At 45.0% G+C, this 23,392-nt stretch overlaps 1 protein-coding gene and 1 non-coding gene across 2 annotated transcripts in view; one reads left to right on the top strand and one right to left on the bottom strand.

The window, feature by feature from the left end:
• LOC139235632 (zinc finger protein 239-like) overlaps positions 1–23,392 on the top strand; it is a 786,713-nt gene that overhangs the window by 411,725 nt on the left and 351,596 nt on the right. The window lies entirely within an intron of this gene.
• trnas-aga (transfer RNA serine (anticodon AGA)) lies at positions 7,155–7,235 on the bottom strand. The gene has a single exon. It is a non-coding gene; the product is annotated as a tRNA-Ser (tRNA).

The raw sequence follows: 23,392 nt of genomic DNA, 5'->3' as shown, positions 1-23,392 counted from the left end.
ACAGACACAGAGATACAAACATACATACATAACCAAAAATATACATGCACCAACGGTCATGCACAGATGCCTTAGACATATCGAGGGATAGACAGGCTGAATCACTGTCGCTAATTTGGCTGATTTTTGCATTTTTCTATCCGTATGTATCGTGAATATTGCAGATTAATAAAAATGAGAAATAGATGTCAGTGTTGAAAGGTGTGGGACGTTATTCCACCTATCTCAGGATTAGTTTTGCAAAAACCTGGTTAAATTGTAAAATGGAATGAAAATTGCAATCGGCAGGATTCGAACCTGAGCGCAGAAAACCCAAAGGATTTCAAGTTCATCGCATTAACCACTCGGCCACAACTACTGCGTCTCTGGCACTTTAAATGTTACTCAGAAAAAACTCAGTCATCCATCTCTGTGCAGCAGACAGCCACAGAATCCTGAAAAAGTCTCTGCTTGCAAAAAATCTGGAAGAGGCAATCTCCTCTTGATGTATTTTTACTGTTCTATATTGTTCTGGAACTTTTTAATATAAATCTATACCAAGAAACAGAAGAAAAATTAGACATTTTGAAAAAACTGCTTTTCCATCGAGGAATTGAACCCGGTTCTCCTGCATAACAGGGGAGCAAAATCACGACTATACGGACGAAGGTACGGGCTGTGTCAGAGCAGTAATCGAGCTGTGAACAGAAGTCGACAGACACATTGAGAGACAGAGACAAACTGACAAACAGGGAGAGACAGACAGCGATAGAGGGACAACGAGAGACAGAAAGGTTGAGACTGAAAAGTCAGGCAGACTCTGCGAAAAAGACTTAAACACCTACATATACAGAGATGTGTGTGTGTGATCAATAAAGAGAGAGAGGTAAAGAGTGAAAGAAAGACAGTGATAAAGACAGTGACAAGGAGAGAGACAGATAGAGAGAGAGCGACAGATCGAGAGAGAGACAAAGATATTAACAGAAAATGATGGAACTACTCAGCAGGTTAGAGACAGGAACTACCAGCGACAGGCAAAGAGAGACAGATAGGCAGAAACATAGACAGACAGAGATGATGGGAAAGAGTGAGACAGTCAGACAGAGAGACTGAGAGAATCCCATTCGAACAGAACTGGACACCGTGAGAAAGTGACAGACACATTGAGAACCAGAGACAAACAGGGAAACGGGGACAGACAGACAGCGAGATAGAGACAAAGAGAGACAGAAAGTTTGAGACTGAAAGGGAGGATCAGACTGAATGAGAAAAGGACTCAAATACATGTATTTGCATGCTCCATAAAGAGAGGGAGGCAAATAGTGATGGAATGACAGAGAAAAGGACAAGGACAAAGAGAGAGTCAAAGAGGGCGATAGATAGAGAGAAAGACAGATAGAGAGAGAGATATAGAGACAAAAACAGAACATAATGGAAATACTTATCAGGTTAGAGACAGGGACTAACAGAGACAGGCAAAGACATGGACAGACAGAGATAATGGGGCAGAGATAGGCAGTCAGACTGAGAGTCTGAGAGAATCCCATTGCAACAGAACTAGACACCGTGAGAAACAGACAGATTGAGAGACAGAGACAAACAGAGAAACAGGGACAGAGAGAGGCAGACACTCAAACACATTCACAGCTCTTGAACGACAGAGAGAGGCAGAGACCGAGCAACACAGATACATTTCACAATTTCATTTCATTGTCGGCTCAGAATGTCACATAGTTGCAGAAAATTGGAGATTCAGCAGATGAAAATCGGGTATCACTAGGCAGGATGGGAAAAATCTCTGTTGAATTAAGGAATCACCAGGAGTGGGGTTTGAACGCACGCGAGTATATAACCCATTAGATCTTAAATCCAACGCCTTTACAACTCGGCCATCCTGGTCCTGATCCTGTCAGTGGTTGGACTCTGCCTCTGTGAGAATCTGGGCTTCAGCTCCACCCCCACAGCGACACACAGACACATAGGATTTCATGGTGCATTTACGAACATTTTTCGCAATATTGACACGGGCGCAACTCTCCTATTCTTTTTCGACTAAGGTTCTGGGAACTTTCACATCCACCCGTGGGTGCAGATTGAGCTTCAATTTAATATTTCAGCCGATGGTCAACAGCTTCAACAATGCAAAATTCCCCAAATACTGCATTTGAGTGTCATCCAAGATGATGTGTTCAAGTCTCAGGAGTGATTTTCCACACACAACCTCCTGATTCAGTCGAGAATGGAGCCACTGAATCAAAACCGATACCAAAGATCACAACCGTATTATTTTCCCCAAGTGTTTTAAAAAGTTCCGGGACGTACTAAATTCATGGTGATGATATCCACAGACAGTTGCACATACACAGAGACATACATACAGATAGACATACACAGACACGCGCACACACAATAACCAAAAATATACACGCATCAACATAGAAACATAGAAATTAGTTGCAGGAATATGCCATTCGGCCCTTCGAGCCTGCACCACCATTCAATAAGATCATTGCTCATCATTCAACCTCAGTACCCCTTTCCTGCTTTCTCTCCATACCCCTTGATCCCTTTCGCCGTAAGGGCCATATCTAACTCCCTTTTGAATATATCTAACGAACTGGCCTCAACGACTTTCTGCGGTCGAAAATTTCACAGGTTAACCACTCTCTGAGTGAAGATGTTTCTCCTCATCTCGGTCATAAATGGCTTACCCCTTATTTTTAGACTGTAATCCTTGGTCTCAAACTCCCCAGCAATGAGAACATTCTTCCAGCCTCCAATCTCGTCAGAATTTTATATGTTTCTGTGAGATCCCCTCTCATTCTTCTAAACTCCAGTGGATACCAGCCCAGTTGATCCAGTCTCTCCTCATATGTCAATCCTGCCATCCCGGGAATCATGCTGGTGAACCTTCGCTGTACTCCCTCAATAGCAAGGACGTCCTTCCTCAGATTCGGGGAGCAATATTCCAGGTGTGACCTCACCAAGGCCCTGTACAACTGCAGTAATATCTTCCTGCTCCAATACTCAAATCACCTAGCTATGAAGGCAAACATGCCATTTGTTTTCTTCACCACCTGCTGCACCTACATGCCAACTTTCAATGACTGATGTACCATGACACTCAGATCAAGATATACACAGGTTGCCTTAGACAAATAGATGGATAGACAGGCAGGATCACTGAGGCTACTCTGGCTGGTTTTTGCGTTTTTCTATCCGTATGTATCGTGAATACTGCAGATTAATGTAAGAAAGAAAACAGCGGCTGCATCGAAAGATGTGGGACGTTGCTCCATCTATCTCAGAATCAGTTTTGCAGTAACGTGGTTAAATTGTGAAACAGAATGAAATATGCTGAGAAACATAGTCGGCAGGATTCAAAACTGCTCAGAGAAACCCCAATAGATTTTTTGTCCATTGTCTTACCCATTCGGCCACGACTACTAATTCGCTGCATCATTAAATGTTACTCAGATAAAACTCAGTCATCCATCTCTGTGCAGCAGACGGCCACAGAATCCGGAAAAAGTCTCCGTTTGATAAAAATCTGGAAGAGGCAATCTCCTCTTCCTGTATTTGTACTGTTCTATATTGCTCTGGAACATTTTAATATGAATCAACACCAAGAAACAAGTAAAATTCTGCATTTTGTAAATGCTGCCACCGCGTCGGGAAGTAGAACCACGGTCTCCGGCGGAAGAGGCGGGGATACTCACCACTATACTAACGAGCATGAGTTCTATCAGAGCAGGAAGCGAGCTGTGAATGGAACTGGACACCATGAGAAGACGACAGACACATTGAAAGACAGAGACAAACCGACAAACAGGGAGAGACTGACAGCCAGATAGAGACAATGAGAGACAGAAAATGTGAGACTGAGAAGGAGAGGCAGACTGAGTGAGAAAAAGACTCAAACACACACATATACAGAGATGTGTGTGTGTGATCTATAAAGAGAGAGGGAAAGAGTGAGAGAAAGAGAGTAATAAAGACAGTGACAAGGAGAGAGAGCGAGAGATAGAGGGTGTCAGAAATAGAAACACAAATGCTGGAAATACTCAGCAGGTTAGAGACAGGAACTATCAGAGGCAGGCAAAGACATGGACAGACAGAAATGATGGCAAAGAGAGAGCCAGTCTGACCAAAGAGTCCAAGAGAATCCCCTTGGAACAGAACTGGACACCGTGAGAAAGAGACAGAGACACATGAACAGACAGAGTGAGTCAGACTGAGAGTGGCAAACACACAAACACAAACACACCTCTCTAAAGAAAGAGAGAGGCAGAGACCGAGCGACACCGATACATTTCACAATTTCATTTCATTATCGGCTCAGAGTGTTACAGAGTTGCACATTCAACAGATGAAAATCGGGTATCACTGATGAGAATGGGAAGAAATCCGTGTTAAATTAAAGAAGTCAGGTACGAGAACACGCAGGAAACATCCCATTGAATTTTAAGGCCAACGCCTTAACCACTCAGCCATCCTGGTCCTGTCAGAATATGGATTCTGTCTCTGTGAGAAACTTGGCTTCAACCCCACCCCCACAGACACACATATATGTAGGCTTTCAGTGAGCATTTACGAACATTTTTAGTAATATTGACACGGGGGAAACTCTCCTATTCTTTTTCGAGTAAGGCTCTGGGACCTTTCATATCCACCCGATAGTGCAGACAAAGCTTCAATTTAACATTTCATCCGAAAGTCAAAAGCATCAACAATGCAAAATTCCCCAAGTGCTGAACTTGAATGTTAGCCAAGATTATATGCTCAAGTCGCAGGAGTGCGACTTGAACACACAAACTCCTGATTCAGTCGAGAATGCTGCCACTGAAATAAAGTCGATACAAACGTTCACAACCGTATTATTTTCCCCAAGTCTTTTTTATAATTTCCAGGACATACCAAATTCATGGTGATGATTTCCACAGACAGTTGCACATACACAGAGAAATATATACAGATCGACAGAGACACACCCACATACATAACCAAAAATTTACACGCACCAACGGACATGCACAGATGCCTTCAACATATAAAGGGATAGACAGGCTGACTCACTGTCGCAACTTTGACTGATTTTTGTGTTTTTCTATCCGTATGTATCGTAAATATTTCAGATTAATAAAAATGAGAACAAAATGTCAGTGTTGAAAGGTGTGGGACGTTATACCATCTGTCTCAGGATCAGTTTTGCAAAGTTCTGGTTAAATTGTGAAATGGAATGAAAAATGGCGAGAATCGTAGTGGACACGCCTCAAAACTACGCAGGGAAAACCCAATGGATTTCTAATCCATCGTCTTAACCACTCGGCCACTTCGAATGCGACTCTGCCTTCTTAAACGTTACTCAGAAAAAACTCAGTCATCCATCTCTGTACAGCAGACAGCCAAAGAATCCTGAAAAAGTCTCCGTTTACTAAAAATCTGGAAGAGGCAATCTCCTCTACGTGTATTTTTCCAGTTCTATATTGCTCTGGAACTTTTTAATACGAATCTCTACCAAGAAACAGAAGTAAAATTCTACATTTTGAAACACCTGGCTTCCAGTCAGGGAATTGAACCCCGGTCTCCTGCTGAAAATCGGGTATACTCACCACTATACTAACGAGGAACTAACAGGAATCGAGCTGTGCACAGATCTAGACACCATGAGAAGTCGACAGACACATTGAGAGACAGAGACAAACCGACAAGCATGGAGAGACAGACAGCGAGATAGAGACAACAAGAGACAGAAAGAGGAAGACTGAGAAGGAGAGGCAGACTGAGTGAGAAAAAGACTCAAAAACATACATATACAGAGATCTGTGTGTGTGATCTATTAAGAGAGAGAGGGAAAGAGTGAGAGAAAGACAATGATAAAGACAGTGACAAGGAGAGAGACAGATAGAGAGAGAGCGATGGAGACTAAAACAGAAAATGATGGAAATACTTCTCAGCTTACAGGCAGGGACTAACAGAGACAGGCAAAGACATGGACAGACCGAAATGATGGGAAAGCGAGAGCCAGTCAGACAAAGAGTCTGAGAGAATCCCATTGGAACAGACGTGGGCACCGTGAGAAAGAGACAGATTGAGAGACAGAGACAAACAGAGAAACAGGGACAGACAGAGTGAGTCAGACTGAGAGAGACAAAGACTCAAACATACAAACACATACACAACTCTCTGAAGAGAGAGAGAGAGGCAGAGACCGAGTGACACAGATCCATTTCACAATTTCATTTCATTATCGGTTCAGAGTGTCACAGAAAATTGCTGATTCAACCGATGAAAATCCGGTCTCACTGATCAGAATGGGAGGAAATCCGTGTTAAATTAAAGAGATACCAGAAGTGGGGTACGAACCCACGCGGGAAAAACCCATTGAATTTTAAAACCAACGCCTCAACCACTCCTGTGAGAACCTGGATTCTGTCTCTGTGAGAATCTGGGCTTCAACCCCAACCCCACATACAAACACATACACATCGGCTTTCAGTGAGCATTTACGAACATTTTTAGTAATATTGACACGGAGGCAACTCTCCTATGCTTTTTCGAGAAATGCACTGGGAACTTTCATATCCACCCGAGGGTGCAGACGGAGATTCAATTTAACATTTCATCCGAAAGTCAACAGCTTCAACATTGCAAAATTCCGCAAGTGCTGCACTTGAGTGTTAGCCAAGATGATATGCTCAAGTCTCAGGAGTGCGACTTGAACACACAAACTCCCGATTCAGTCGAGAATGCTGCCACTGAACCAAAGCCGATACAAAAGTTCACAAGCGTATTATTTTCCCCAAGTCTTTTTTATAAGTTCCAGGACATACCAAATTCATAGTGATGATTTGCACAGAGCACTGTACATACACAGAGACATATATAGAGATAGACAGACACAGAGACACACACACATAACCAAAAATTTGCACGCACCAACGGGCATGCACAGATGCCTTAGACATCTCGAGGGATAGACAGGCTGAATCACTGTCCCAACTTTGGCTGATGTTTGCGATTTTTGAAACGGATGTATCGTGAATATTGCAGATTAAGAAACATGAGAAAAAAATGTCAGTGTTGAAAGGTGTGGGACGTTATTCCATCTATCTAAGGATCAGTTTGGCAGAGAACTGGTTAAATTGTGAAATGGAATGAAAAATGCTGAGAATCGTAGTCGGCAGGATTCGAACCTGCGCAGGATAACCCAATTGATTTCTAGTCCATCGCCTTAACCACTCGGCCACGACTACTGTGTCGCTGCCTTTTTAAACGTTGTTCAGAAAAAACTCAGTCATCCATCTCTGTGCAGCAGACGGCCAAAGACTCCTGAAAAATTCTCCGTTTGCTAAAAATCTGGACGAGGCAATCTCCTCCACCTGTATTGTTACAGTTCGATATTGCTCTGGAACTTTTTAATATGAATCTCTGCCAAGAAATAGAAGTAAAATTCTACATTTTAAAACAACTGCCTCCCCGTCGGGGAATTGAACCCCGGTTTCCCGCGTGACAGGCAGGGATACTCACCACGATACTAACGAGGAACTTACGGGTACTAATTTTGTCAGAGCAGGAATCGAGCCACTGTGAACAGAACTGGACACCATGAGAAGTCGACAGACACATTGAGAGACAGAGACAAACCGACAAACAGGGAGAGACAGACAGCGAGATAGAGACAACGAGTGACAGAAAGTGTGAGACTGAGAAGGAGAGGCAGACTGAGTGAGAAAAAGGCTCAAACATATACATATACAGAGATGTGTGTGTGTGATCTATTAAGAGAGAGAGGGAAAGAGTGAGAGAAAGACAATGATAAAGACAGTGACAAGGAGAGAGACAGATAGAGAGAGAGCGATAGAGACTAAAACAGAAAATGATGGAAATACTTCTCAGCTTACAGGCAGGGACTAACAGAGACAGGCAAAGACATGGACAGACCGAAATGATGGGAAAGAGAGAGCCAGTCAGACAAAGAGTCTGAGAGAATCCCATTGGAACAGACGTGGCACCGTGAGAAAGAGACAGATTGAGAGACAGAGACAAACAGAGAAACAGGGACAGACAGAGTGAGTCAGACTGAGAGAGACAAAGACTCAAACATACAAACACATATACAACTCTCTGAAGAGGGAGAGAGGCAGAGACCGAGCGACACAGATACATTTCACAATTTCATTTCATTATCGGTTCAGAGTGTCACATTGTTACAGAAAATTGCTGATTCAACCGATGCAAATTTGGTCTCACTGATCAGAATGGGAGGAAATCCGTGTTAAATTAAAGAGACATCAGGAGTGGGGTACGAACCCACGCGGGAAAAACCCATTGAATTTTAAGGCCATGTGAGAACCTGGATTCTGTCTCTGTGAGAATCTGGGCTTCAACCCCAACCCCACATACAAACACATACACATCGGCTTTCAGTGAGCATTTACGAACATTTTTATAATATTGACACGGGGGCAACTCTCCTATTCTTTTTCGAGTAATGCACTGGGAACTTTCATATCCACCCGAGGGTGCAGACGGAGCTTCAATTTAGCATTTCATCCGAAAGTCAACAGCTTCAACATTGCAAAATTCCCCAAGTGCTGCACTTGAGTGTTAGCCAAGATGATATGCTCAATTCTCAGGAGTGCGACTTGAACACACAAACTCCCGATTCAGTCGATAATGCTGCCACTGAACCAAAGCCGATACAAATGTTCACAACCGTATTATTTTCCCCAAGTCTTTTTTATAAGTTCCAGGACATACCAAATTCATGGTGATGATTTCCACAGACAGTTGCACATACACAGAGACATATATAGAGATCGACAGACACAGAGACACACATAACCAAAAATTTGCACGCACCAACGGGCATGCACAGATGCCTTAGACATTCGAGGGATTGACAGGCTGAATCACTGTCGCAACTTTGACTGATGTTTGCGATTTTTGAAACGGATGTATCGTGAAAATTGCAGATTAATAAACATGAGGAAAAAATGTCAGTGTTGAAAGGTGTGGGACGTTATTCCAGCCATCTCAGGATCAGTTTGGCAGAGAACTGGTTAAATTGTGAAATGCAATGAAATATACTGATAATCGCAGTCGGCAGGATTCGAACCTGCGCGGGATAACCCGATATATTTCTAGTGCATCGCCTTAACCACTCGGCCACGACTACTTTAACAGTCACCCGAGAGAGCAGACAGAGCTTCAATTTAACATTTCATCCGAAAGTCAACAGCTTCGACAATGCAAAATTCTGCAAGTACTGCACTTGAGTGTCAGCCAAGATTATATGCTCAAGTCTCAGGAGTGGGACTTGAAGTCGAAAATGCTGCCGCTGAACCAAAGTCGATATCAAATGTCACAACCGTATTATTTTCCCCAAGTCTTTTTAACAAGTTCCAGTACATATCAAATTCATGGTGATGATATCCACAGACAGTTGCACATACACAGTGATATACATACAGATAGGCACACATAGAGACACACACACACACAACCAAAAATATACACGCACCAACGGACATACACAGAGTGCCTTAGACATATAGAGGGATAGACAGGCTGAATCACTGTCGCTAATTTGGCTGATTATTGCGTTTTTCTATCCGTATGTATCGTGAATATTGCAGATTAATGAAAATTAGAAAAAATGTCAGTGTTGAAAGGTGTGGGACATTATTCTACCTAACTCAGGATCCGTTTTGCAGGGATCTGGTTAAATTGTGAACTGGAATGAAAAATGCTGAAATCAGTAGTCGGCAGGATCGAACCTGCGCAGGAAAACCCCAATGGGTTTTTTAGTCCATTGCCTTCACCAACCTGGCACGACTACTGGGTTTCTGCCTCTTCAAATGTTACTCAGATAAAACTCAATCATCTATCTCTTTGCATCAGAACGCCACAGAATCCTGAAAAAGTCTCCGTTTCCGAAAAATTTGGAAGAGCCAATCTCCTCTTGCTGTATTTTTACTCTTCTATGTTGCTCTGGAACTTTTAATATGAATCTATACCGAATGACAGAAGTACAATTCTACATTTCGAAAATGCTTCCTCCCGCATGACAGGCGGGGATACTCACGACTATACTAACGAGGTGCTGACGGGTGTAGATTTTGAGACAGCAGGAATCGCGCTGTGAAAAGAACTGGACACCATGAGAAAGAGACAGACACATTGAGAGACAGACACAAAAAGAGAAACAGGGAGAGACAGACAGCGAGCGAGAGAAATAGAGCAAGTGTGAGGCTGAGAGGGATAGGCAGACTGAGTGAGACAAAGATTCAAACACACACATACACAGAGATGTGTGTGTGTGTGTGTGCTCCATAGAGAGAGGGAGGCAAATAGTAATGGAAAGCCAGAGACAAAGACAAAGACATGGACAAAGAGAGCGACAAAGAGAGAGAGAGAGATAGTGAGAGAGAAGATAGAGAGAGAGAGACAGAGATAAAAACAGAAAATGATGGAAAAACTCTACAGGTTAGAGACAGGGTCGAACAGAGACAGGCAAAGAGAGACAGACAGGCAGAGACATAGACAGACAGTGATAATGGGAAAGAGAGAGAGACAGTCAGACAGAGAGACTGAGAGAATACCATTGGAACAGAACTGGACACTGGGAGAAAGACACGGGCAGATTGAGAGACCGAGACAAACAGAGAAACAGCGAGAGACAGAGTGAGTCAGAGAGAGGCAGTGTGAGGGAGACAAAGACTCAAACACGCAAACACATGCACAGATCTCAAAAGAGACAGAGGTAGAGAGTGAGGCAGAGACTCAGAGACAGAGATACATTTCACGATTCCATTTCTTTATCGGTTCAGAATGTCATAGAGTTACAGTAAAATGCAGATTCAACAGATTCTTGCTGCAGTTGAACAGGGCCTTGGTGAGGCCTCACCTGGAATATTGTGTTCTGTTTTGATCTCCTAATGTGAGGAAGGACGTTCTTGCTATTGAGGGAGTGCAGCGAAGGTTCACCAGACTGATTCCCGGGATGGCTGAACTGTCATGTGAGGAGAGACTGGATCAACTGGATTTTTATACATTGGAGCTTAGAAGGATGAGAGGGGATTTCATAGAAACATAAAGATTCTGGCGGGACGGGGCAGGTTAGATGCGGGTAGCTTGTTCCAGATGTTGGGGAAGTCCAGAACCAGGGGACACAGCCTTAGGACAGCCATGTCAACGTGTTGCCAATTATATCATATTCATTAATTGCTGCCTGTGCAGTTAATTCTTCCACCTTATTACGAATACTCCTCGCATTGAGGCACAGAGCCTTCAGGCTTGTCTTTTTAACAACTTTGTCCCTTTAGACTTTTGCTGTAATGTGGCCCTTTTTGAAAGGAATGACAAGGGTGTATGCGGTTGCAGGAGGATATGAGGGGAAACAAACATAATACGAGGGGAAGAGTACATCTGCGATGGACTAGTACGAGATCAAAATGAATGGAAATATAAGGGGAATATCGTTATCCGTGTGCCGGAGAGAAGGAAGCCTAACTATAGGTCCTCGCCCAGTGGGAGACGGGAGCAAGGATAGCTGCGGGAATGACAATACTACGGAAGGATGTGTCATTGGAATAAACCCTGCCCGAACCGAATCCACACATTACAACTATCAAGGGCGAGGAGAATATTGTGCGGTAACTAGCCTGGGAACTTACGTGACTCCAAGACTATCGGTGGCAGTGGTAAGAGCACGCATGACATGCCAGGAAGACAGTGCCATGAAATATAAGCGATGAGATTAAGCAAGATATTGATGTTTACATGTAAGAGCAAGCACAATCAATTCCCCTGTTACTTGAAGATTTAACTAGCTCACGAAATAACATTAAAATATATTAAGAGCTGAAGGATAAAGCAAAATAACTGGACAGTGAAATAAAGGATAACCTGAAAAACCCGCCTTGGTACTTGAGATTATACATCCCTGGATAACGATCCTTTCACATGATCTAGCGGCAGTACAGATAGTTATAGCCTTGAGTTGGTTGGTGATGTTATGTAACAATTACAAAGATAGGCGAGGCTTACCCGAGCAAAGTTGCAAGATAGGGATTAGAATTATATCCCATGTGTTAGTCCTAGTGCAGCTGATAGTGGTGTTGATGCTCCTGGGAGACTGTGCAGGCAGATACAAGAGACGCAGAAAAAAAAGATTGGCCAAGGCCCGTAACCAAGAACGCAGAAAGCCTTTGCTAGATCCAAAGAAGGTTAATCAAACAAAAAGACGGCATGAATACCTGATCTGAGTCGTGAGTGTCCCAATCTGATCGCCTGATCAACGAAACCGAGGCGGGAGACACACGAATCAAGACAGAAGAAGGCAGGGAAAGGAAAATTGTTGTTCATGGTGCGATATTTTTAAGGGCTGGTCACCTGAAGCCTACACAGTCCTCAAATTGATGTGGCATTCAATTGAGGTAATAATGGTAGTGGAAGGGATATGTATCGTGATCCAACTATATCTGATGTGTCAGATCAGAGAGATATACAACCACGTGGTTCCAGCCGAACAACAAACAGCCTTGTTAATTATGTAATGTAGGCATGACAGGGAGGCGAATGATTTTGTAATGCATTAGGGAAACAACCAAGACCTCGAGCTTATGCACTGCCTGCACAAAAAGAAATATAAGTGGCGTGCCAATATCCCAGGGAAATGGTCAAGGGTAGTATGTAAAGACTCCGCAAAAGATGGAACTACGAGCGATCCCAGGGATATGAACTTGATATCACCATTTCCAGCAGATGGCTCAGAACATATATGTGGTCAGCTGATTATTTAGAAATAACCAGGGACCAACAGGAGGGACTGAAAGGGCAGATTACAAATTGTAATTACAATTAATAATAATAATTGCGATGTTTTAAAATGGAGTTAACAGGTTTTTAAAATGGAACCCACAGCCTATTTTTCAGACTGTGGGAAGCATGTGTGGGATGCCTACCACAGAGGAGCAGATGTTCCAATTCATAGACCAAAGGGAGCTGGGCACGGACACAGATAACATAGAATTTGAATTGTATAGCAAGATAAGAGTTAAATAAAAAGAATCATAACAACATGTGTTTGGATTTACCAATTAAGGCATATAGAAGCCAGATTGGAGGAATCGCTGTACCAATCATTCATGTATTAATCAATCAGCATGTATTAATTGTAACTTGCGTAATTACGTAATGCTATAATTTGAAACTGTATAATGTAAGTTGTCTCTGGCAGTATCTTCGAGCATTCTTTCAAGGAGAGCTCCCCTGCCGGCTTGTATTAATAAAACCTGCATTTAGTTTAAGGCGAACAGAATCCGAGTGGTGGTTTGAAGTTAACCCTAACAAGGTTAGAGAGATAGGGAGAGGTGCAGGGGCCCGTGGAGGTTAGAGAGATAGGGAGGGGTGTAGGGCTGGAGGAGGTTACAGAGATAGGGAGGGGTGTCGGGGCTGGAGGAGGTTAGAGATAGGGAGGGGCGGAGCCATCGAGGGATTTGAACACGAGGCTGAGAATTTTAAAAGAAGCGCCTCGCTGGGACCGAGGAGGTGGGAGAAGTGCAGGAATGCAACCCCCTCACTACCTACCCTGCACTAACCCCCGTCATCTGTTAAATCACCTGGAGTTCCTGCGACACTCCTCCCCCTCTCTCTTGGTATTTATCTACTCACTGCCTCACTCAAAGCTTATCTCCGATTGACAGTCCGTGTGAGTGCCCTCGCTGTCCCAGAATTTCTCCCCTTGGACACCGACTGACCTTCCCCGTGCCTCCGCCGCCCGCCTCCTGTTCCATGACGGCCGACAAATTCAGGTTGTGTTCCAGTCAGCAAGCAAAAGATCGGGGCAGCGCGCGGGGAAGGCTCATATAAATTAAAACACACGGCGGGCCGGTTAGGGCATGGGTGGGGTGGGGGGCGGCCACAGGCCATATGTTTGACACCCCTGATCTACCCTGTCAAGCCCAATAAGAATTTTGTTTGTTTTAAAATGAGATCACCTCTCATTCTTCTAAACTGTAGAGAATATAGGCTTAGTCTACTCAACCTCTCCTCACAGGACAATCCCCCCATCCCAGGAATCAGTCAGGTGAACCTTCGTTGCCATCCTCAATGGCAAGTACATCCGTCCTTAGGTAAGCAATCAAAACTGTACACAATACTCCAGGGTCCTATATAATTGCAGTAAAACGTCCAAGAGCAAGTTATTATTTAAATGGAGAAAGATTGCAAAGTGCCGCAGTACAGCAGGACCTGGGGTTACTTGTGCATGAAACACAAAAGGATAGTATGCAGGGACAGTAAGTGATCAGGAAGGTCAATGGTATCTTGACCTTTATTGCAAAGGGGATGGAGTATAAAAGTGGGGAAGTTTTGCTACAGTTATAAAAGGTTTTGGTGAGGCCACACCTGGAAAACTGCGTGCAATTTTGGTTTCCATATTTACGAAAGGATATAATTGCTTTGGAGGCAGTTCAGAGAAGGTTCACTATGTTGATATTAGGGATGAGCAGGTTGACTTATGAGGAAAGGTTGAGTAGTTTGGGCCTCTACTCATTGGAATTCAGAAGAATGAGAGGTGATCTATCGAAACGTTTAAGATTATGAGGGGGCTTGACAAGATGGATGCAGAGCTGATGTTTCCACTGATGGGGGAGACTCGAACGAGAGGGCATGATCTTAGAAGAAGGGGCCGCCCATTTAAAACAGATGAGGAGGAATTTCTTCTCTCAGAGAGTTGTAAATCGGCGGAACTTGTTGCCTCAGAGAGCTGTGGAAGCTGGGACATTAAATAAATTTAGGACAGAAATAGTTTCTTCAATGATAAGGGGATAAGGGGTGATGGGGAGCGGGCGGGTAAGTGGAGCTGAGTCTATGATCAGATCAGCCATGATCTTATTGAATTGCGGAGCAGGCTCTATGGGCCATCTGGCCTACTCCAGTTCCTATTTCTTATGTTCTTATGTTTACTATTATCCTCAAATCCTCTTGTAATAAACAACATACCATTTGGTTTCTTAATTGCTTGCAGTACCTGCATATTACCGTTCAGTGATTCTTGTACAAGGACACCAAGATCCCTCTGAACACCAACATTTCCCAATCTCTCACAATTTCAAGTAGCTGTTCCAATCCACTTTGGCTAAACCACATCTCAGCTTAGTAAAATTGGCTTTTCCCCAATTGAGATCTTTTATTCCTGGTCTATCTTTGTCCTTTTCCATAACTACCCTAAATCTAACTGAATTACGATCACTGGCACCAATGCTCACCCACTGCTACCCCTTCCACCTGCCCAGCTTTAGTCCCTAATACTAAGTCCAGAACTTCCCCCTTTCTTGCTGGGCTGGCTACGTACTAGCTAAAAGGTTCAGCTGGTTGCTGACACCTCTGTGAAGCGAAATAGGTCCTTCCTATCCACTCTATCTAGGCTCCTCATAATTTTATACACCTCATTAACGTCTGCCCTCAGCCTCCTCTGTTCCAAAGAAAACAAACCATTAAGTGGGTTGATGGGCTGGAGGAGGTTACAGAGATAGGGAAGGGTGAGACCCTGGAGAGATTTGAACAAGAGAATGCGTATTTTAAAGGCTGATGCCACCAGCCATCACGCCCAGTACAGAATGTGACTCACTACCAACAGGAAGGATGTTACGTTAACGACTACAAATGCATAATGAGAGGCAATCAATCTCTGTCCCTTTAACTAACAGCGACATGGAAAGAGGGAAATGAATGACCTTTAAATATCTGGTCCACTTGGCACTGAAGTGATTGAAACTCATAATAGGAACTCATAAATGGAAATAAAATACTGACAGATGTTAAACTGTTTTGTTAACAAAAGAAATCTCGATTTAACTTTTAAAAGATAAATTGTTTAACAGGGGTTGACACATACTCACCCGATAGGCCTACTCGGGATCCACCCCTCAAGCACCGCGATTGGTTGCAGAACACGCTGCTCCCTTGGCCCTCCGGTCTCTGACCTCTCTTCCTGTTGGCTCCCAGGGCAATCAATCACCACTCGCCAACATCCCACTGCCAGATTAAGTTGAGAGGCTAGGAGGAAGAAATAAAATGAGGCCATGAATCTGAGTTTAGTTTATATTGTCTCTCCTCGTTCATTTAATCATGCTTTTCTAATTTTATTTCTTAAGGGTACAATCCTAAAGGGGATGCATGAACAGTGAGACCTGCGGGTATATGTGGACAAATTGCTGAAGGTAGCAGGACAGGTTGGGAAAGCAGTTAAAAAAGCTTGCAGGATCCTGGGCATCACAGAGTACAAAAGCAAGGAGGTTATGATGAACCTTTGTAAAACACTGGTTCAGCCTCAAGTGGAGCATTGTGTCCAATTCTGGGCACCGCCCATTGGGATGGGATCACCTGAGAGAGGATGCAGAAGAGATTGACAAGAATGATTCACGAGATGAGGGACTTCAGGTACGTGACTTGACTGGAGAAGCTGGGGTTGTTCTCCTTGGAGCAGAGAACGTTGAGAGGAGATTTGATAGAGGTGTTCAAAATCATGACGGGTCCAGACAGAGTACATCGAGAGATACTATTCCCATTGGCGGAAGGGTCAAGAACCAGAGGAGACGGATTTAAGGTGGATGAGCAATAGAACCAAAGGCGATGTAAGAAAAATCTATTTCATGCTACGAATCGTCAGGATCTGGAATGCCTGAAAGGATGGTGGAGGCAGACTCAATCACAGCTTTCAAAAGGGAATTGGATAAGTATCTGAAAGAAAACATTTGCAGGGCCGGGGGGAAAAGGTGGGGCAGTGGGACTAGCTGGGAGCCGGCAAGGGCTCGACGGGCCGAATGGCATTCCGTGCTGTAACCATTCTCTGATTGTGTGAGCAGAACCACTCTGTTCCCTGACTCAATCTAAAGGCTTCTTGATTGTGAGCACCTCTGTTAAACCTGTCTATCTCCGCCTTAAATATATTCAATGATCCAGCCTCCACAGCTCTCTGGGGCAGAGAATTCCACAGATTTGCAAGAAGAAATTCCTCCTCATCTCATTTTTAAATGGTCTGAGGAGAAAGGCTGCATTTGTAAATACAACAGGATTTACTGGGATTGCTTTGGGCACTGAACCATGTTCATTCTGGCAGCTCTTGTTTGTTTCTGATTGTCTTAATAAATCTCTCAATTATCTCAATCCCGCTCCCCAACTTGTGTCTGTGCCTGAAGCGGACTGTTAGCAACCTTGGTGCCATATTTAACTCTGAAGTATGTTTTTGACCACATATCCACAGCATAATTAAGAATGCATATTTCCACTTCTGTAACATCGCCCTTGCCTCACCTCATCCGCTGCTGACCCCTCATCCCTGCCTTTGTTACTTCTGGATTTGACTATTACAACACACTCCTGCCACATTCTCACCTGCATAAACTAGAGTTGATCCAAAATTCGGTTGCCCGTGCCCTAACTCTCACCAAGTCCAGCTCACCCATCAGCCCTGTGCTCGCTGAACTACATTGGCTTCTGGTTCAGCAACGCCTTGATTTCAAAATTCTAATACTTATTTTCAAAACTCTCCATGGCCTCGCCCCTCCCTAGCTCTGTAAACTCCTCCAGCCCCAACCAGCACCACACCGCCACGTCCCCGCCCACCCATGAGATATCTATCTTCCTGAGCATCCCTGATTATAATTGGTGGCTGTGCCTTCTGTTGTCCAGGCCCCAAGTTCTTGAAAACCCAGCCTAAACCTTTCTGTCTAACCTGTGCAGTACCTGCCCTGGCAGTTCTTGATGCGATAGTGGAAAGCAAGCTTTTCTCTCTTATCTAATCCGTGCTGCATCTTTCCACGGAGTGTTTGATAGGAGAGTGTCGGGGGAGCTTTACAGCGTATGTAACCTTTACTGTACCTGCGCTGGGAGTGTTTGATGGGACAATGTCGCAGGAGTTGTACTCGAAATCTAACCCATGCCGCAACTGCGATGGGAGTGTTTGATGGATCAGTCTATGGGGAGCTTTACTCTCTGACTAACCCATGCTGTGCCTATTCTGCGAGTGTTTGATGGGACAGTGTAGAGGGAGATTAACTCTGTATCTAACCAATGCTGTACCTACCCTGGGACTGTTTGGGACAGGCTAGAGGGTGATTTAACATTCAATATCCAAAGCTGTATCTACAAGGGAATGTCTGGTGAGACATTGCAGAGGGAGCTTTACTCTGCATCTAACCTGTGTTGTCATCATCATCATCATCATCATAGGTAGTCCCTCGGAATCGAGGAAGACTTGCTTTCGCATCTGAAGTGAGTTATTTGGCGGCTGAACATTCTAATACGAGAGCCACAGACTCTGTCACAGGTGGAACAGATAGTCATTGAAGGAAGGGGTGGTTGGGTGCAGCACGCTCTTTCCACTACCTGCACTTGTTTTCTGCATGCTCTTGGCGATGAGACTCCCGGATGCACTTCCTCCACTTAGGGAGGTCTTTGGCATGGGACTCCCAGATGTCAGTGGGGATCTCGTACTTTATCAGGGAGGCTTTGAGAGTGTCCTTGTAACGTTTCTGCTGCCCACCTTTGGCTCATTTTCCGTGAAGAAGCTCTGCATAGAGCACTTGCTTTGGGAGTCTCGTGTCTGGCATGCGAACTATGTGGTCTGCGTAGCGGAGCTAATCGAGTGTGGTCAGTGCTTCAATGCTGGGGACGTTAGCCTGGACGAGGACGCTGATGTTGGTGTGCCTGTACTGCCAGGTGATTTGTAGGATTTTACGGAGACATTGTTGGTGATATATCTCCAGCGAGAAAAAGTGTCTACTGCACATTGTCCATGCCTCTGAGCCATACAGGAGGGCGGGTGTTCCTACAGCCCTGTAGACCATGAGCTTGGTTGTACCTGCCCAGGGAATGGTTAATGAGACAGTGTAGAGGAAACTTTACTCTGTCTCTAACCCATGATGTATCTGTCCTGGGAGTGTTTGATGGGACAGTGTAGAGGGAGCTTTACTCTGTATCTCACCCGTGCTGCATCTGCCCCGCGAATATCCGCTGGAACAGTATAGAGGGAGATTTTCTCTACATCTAACAGATGCTGTATCTGCCCTGGAATGGCTGGGACAAGTTAGAAGGAGATGGAGTCTGTGTCTAACCTGTGCTGTACTTGCACTGGAAACGTTTGGTGGAACAGTATAGAGGGAGCTTTATTCTATATTTAACCTGTTAAGTCCAGAAAAAGTAATGTGATTGAGGACTGTAGACGTGAGTACATGTGACTTGTCTCTTTATTCTAACTTCAGAGTGCACGTACAACATGGAAGGTCTGCTTATATACAGTGTTCCAAAGGGACGCTGGGATCCCTTGGGACTCCAACAGATACGCCCTGTGGTGGTGGTAGAATTCTGGTTACATAGGGTTGCACACATAACATCACTCCCTCCCAAAGTCAATGGTACACTTATTTGCAAGTTAAGACGATCTGGAGCTTTTCGCTCCCAAGTCGATCGTCTCAGTACAAATGCAGGTGCAGGTGAGTTCGTTGGTTCTTCGCTGGCCTGCTGCACAGCTGACCTTGCTGGGCTGCTGGGGATGATGAGTTCAGCTTCGTGGTCAACCATGATGTTGGTTGCCACTTGTGTGTGCATCGGAGGGTCGAAGTTGGTTGCTTGTGGCTGTCTGTGAATCACAGTTTGGTTTGGTCCAAATGCTTTCTGCAAGTTTGACCTGAAACACCCTCCTCCCTTCTTTGGTTATGACAGTGCCAGCAAGCTATTTGGGACCATGTCCATAGTTGAGTACAAATACAGGGTCATTGACTTCAATATTGCGTAACAAATTTGTGTGATCACGGTAAATGCTTTGTTGATGCCGCCTGACCTCGACTTCATCATGGAGATCAGGGTGAACGAGAGAAAGCCTTGTTTTGAGCACCCTGTTCAGGAGCAGCTCAGCTGGGGAACCCCGGTGAGAGAATGGTGTCTGGTGCAATGGCTGAGCAGGACTCGAGACAGGTGGGTCTGCAGGGAGCCTTTTGACATGTGTTTCAAGCTTTGCTTGATGGTTTGGACTGCACGTTCTGTCTGGCCATTGGATGCGGCCTTGAACGGTGCAGATATGATGTGCTTGATCCCATTACGCGTCATGAATTCCTTGAATTCAGCACTGGTGAAGCATGGCCCGTTGTCGCTGACAAGGATATCAGGCAGGCAGTGCATGGCTCGTAGGTTTTCGAGGGTGGCAGTGGACGTGCTTACAGACATTATTACACACTCAATCCAGTTAGAATAAACATCCACAAGAACAAAGAACATTTTACCTAGAAATGGGCCAGCAAAGTCAACGTGGATCCTAGACCACGGTTTGGAGGGCCATGACCACAAACTTGGGTGCCCTGGGTGCATTGCTCAGTTGCGAGCAAGTGGTGCATTGGCGCACGCAAGACTCCAAATCTGAGTCGATATCAGGCCTCCACACATGGGGTCTGGCTATAGCTTTCATCATTACTATGCCTGGGTGGGCACAGTGTAGGTCAGGTTTGAACATTTCTCTGCCTTTCTTGGGCAAAACCACGTGATTACCCCACAAAAGACAGTCAGTCTGTCTGGACATTTCGTCTTTACGCTGCTGGAACAGCTTGATCTCTTCATGCATCTCCGCTGGGATGCTGGACCAACTCCCATGGAGGACACAGATTTTACAAGGGACAGTAAAGGACCCTGGCTGGTCCAGGTCCTCATCTGGTGGCCGTAACGGGTGACTTTTCATTTTCAAATGCATCCATCACCAAGAGCAAGTCTGCAGGCTGTGCCATTTCCACCCCGGTGGTGGGAAAAGTAGCCGACTGAGAGCATCAGCGCAGTTCTCTGTGCCTGGCCAGTGATGAATTACATACTTATTTGCATACAGCGTGAGCGCCCATCTTTGGATGCGAGCAGAAGTTTTGGTATTAATACCTTTGCTCTCTGTGAATAGCGATATGAACGGCTTATGGTGAGTTTCTAACTCGAACTAAAGTTCAAACGGATACTGGTGCATTTTTTCACCCCGTAAACGCATGCCAGAGCTTCTTTTTCAATCATGCTGTAGGTCCTTTCGGCCTTGGACGAACTCCTGGACGCATAGGCGACCGGTTGCAATGTTCCCAATTCGTTTGCTTATTGTAACACACGCTCGACCCTGTACAAAGATGCATCGCAAGCTAGCACTAAACGTTTACATGGATCATAGAGGACAAGCAGTTTGTTGGAACATAAGAGATTTCGGGCTTTCTCAAAATCAGTCTCTTTTGATTTCCCCCATGCCTAATAATCTCACTTGCGCAGCCACATGTGTAGAGGTTCTAGCAAGGTGCTCAACCCGGGTAGAAAATTACCAAAATAATTGAGGAGCCCAGGAAGGACCACAGCTCCGTCACGTTCTGTGGTCTCGCCGCGTTCTTGATGGCCTCCATCTTGGTGTCAGTGGGTCTGATGCCATCTGCCACGATTCTTCTCCCTAAGAACTCGACCTTTGGCGCCAGGAAAACACACTTCGAGCGTTTCAACCTGAGTCTCACATGATCTAGCCGACTTAGAACCTCTTCCACGTTCTGCAAGTGCTCGATGGTGTCCCGACCTGTGACCAGTATATCATCCTGGAAAACCACAATGTGCAGAAACGACTTTAGCAGACACTCCATGTCCCTCTGAAAAATAGCCACTGTCGATCGAATTCCAAACGGGCATCTAATGTCGATGAACAGACCTTTGTGCGTGTTGATGCAGGTGAGGCCTTTTTAAGATTCCGCCAGCTCCTGCGTCATGTAGGCCGAGGTCAGGTCCAACTTGGTGAATGTCTTTCCTCCTGCCAGTGTCACAAATAGTTCATCTGCCTTGGGTTGCGGGTACTGGTCCTGCAGCGAAAAATGGTTAATCATTACTTTATAGTCCCCGCAAATTCTGACCATGACATCGCCCTTGAGAACCAGAACAATCTGACTGGCCCACTCGTTGAATTCCACCAGTGCGATGATGCCCTCTCGTTGCAGCCTGTCTAACTCGATCTCCACTTTGTCTCGCATCATATATGTCACGGCCCGTGCCTTGTGATGGATGGGTCATGTACCGGGAATCAAGTGGATCTGTACCTTCACCCTCAAGAAACTTCCGATCCTTGGCTCAAACAACGATGGAAACTTGCTCAGAACCTGGGCACATGAGGCGTCATCGATGGATGAAAGTGCTCGGATGTCATCCCAGTTCCAGCGTATTTTTCTCATCCAGCTTCTGCCGAACAGTGTGGGGCCATCTCCTGACACTATCCTGAGTGGTAGTTCGTGTACTGTTCCATTATAAGAGACTTTTAATACTGTGCTGTCAATTACTGGGATCAGCTCTTTCGTGTAAGTTTTCAGTTTGGTGTGAATGGGGCTCAGCTTGGGCCTGTCTGAGGCCCTTTTCTCATGATGGACTGACTCGCACCCATGTCCAATTCCACAGATAGTGGAATTCCGTTCAGTTCAACATTTAACATGATCGGTGGACATTTCGTGGTGAAGGTGTGTACCCCATATACTTCTGCCTCCCCGGTTTGAGTCTCTACTTCAGTATGATCCACCATGGATCGGTCTTCCAATGCAATGTGGTGCTTTGCAGTGTTTGCAGCTCATCTGCACATTCGCTGGAGGTGTCCCATTGTTCCACAGCCTTTGCACGCATAGTGTTTGAAGCTACATTGATGGGCTCGATGATCACCTCCGCAGTGCCAACAAGCTGTTAACTGCCTCGCATTAACGCTTGATGGCAGACTCTGAGTCATCTGAGATCATGCAGCTGCAGGCGTGTACATTCTGCCATATGCATTCCTGCCTGAAACGATGTTACTTTGTGTACAGTACTTGCCAAAACATCTGTATGCTGCGAAATTTGTTTGGTGTTATCGCTGGTGGACATAAATGCCGAGGCTATCGTTATGGCTTAGCTCAGTTTCGGTGTTTCAACAGTCAATAGTTTGCGAAGGATATCCTCATGGCCAATGCCAAGCACAAAAAATCTCTTAGCATTTACTCCTGGCATCCATCAAATTTGCAATGTCCTACAAGGTGCCTTATTTCACCGACGTAGCTCGCCACTTCCTGGCCTTCAGACCGTTGACATGTGTAAAATCGATACCTTGCCATCAGAATGCTCTCCTTCGGATTTAGGTGCTCTTGGACCAGTGTACACAGTTCTTCATGCGATTTGGTTGTTAGTTTCACCGGAGCAAGAAAATTCTTCATGAGGCTATAGGTTGTTGCCCCGCAGAGAGTGAGGAGGATCGCCCTTTGTTTGGCAGCATTCACATTCCCTGCCAGCTCGTTCGCCATGAAGTATTAGTTGAGTCGCTGCATGAAGACCTCCCAATCGTCCCCTTCTGAGAATTTCTCCAGGATTTCAACAGTTCTCTGCATTTTCGCATGAT

The sequence above is a fragment of the Pristiophorus japonicus genome, chromosome 23 (assembly GCF_044704955.1).
Source record: "Pristiophorus japonicus isolate sPriJap1 chromosome 23, sPriJap1.hap1, whole genome shotgun sequence".
Taxonomy (NCBI): domain Eukaryota; kingdom Metazoa; phylum Chordata; class Chondrichthyes; family Pristiophoridae; genus Pristiophorus; species Pristiophorus japonicus.
Note: the sequence above shows the minus strand (reverse complement) of the source record. Positions and strands in the feature narration are given on the sequence as shown.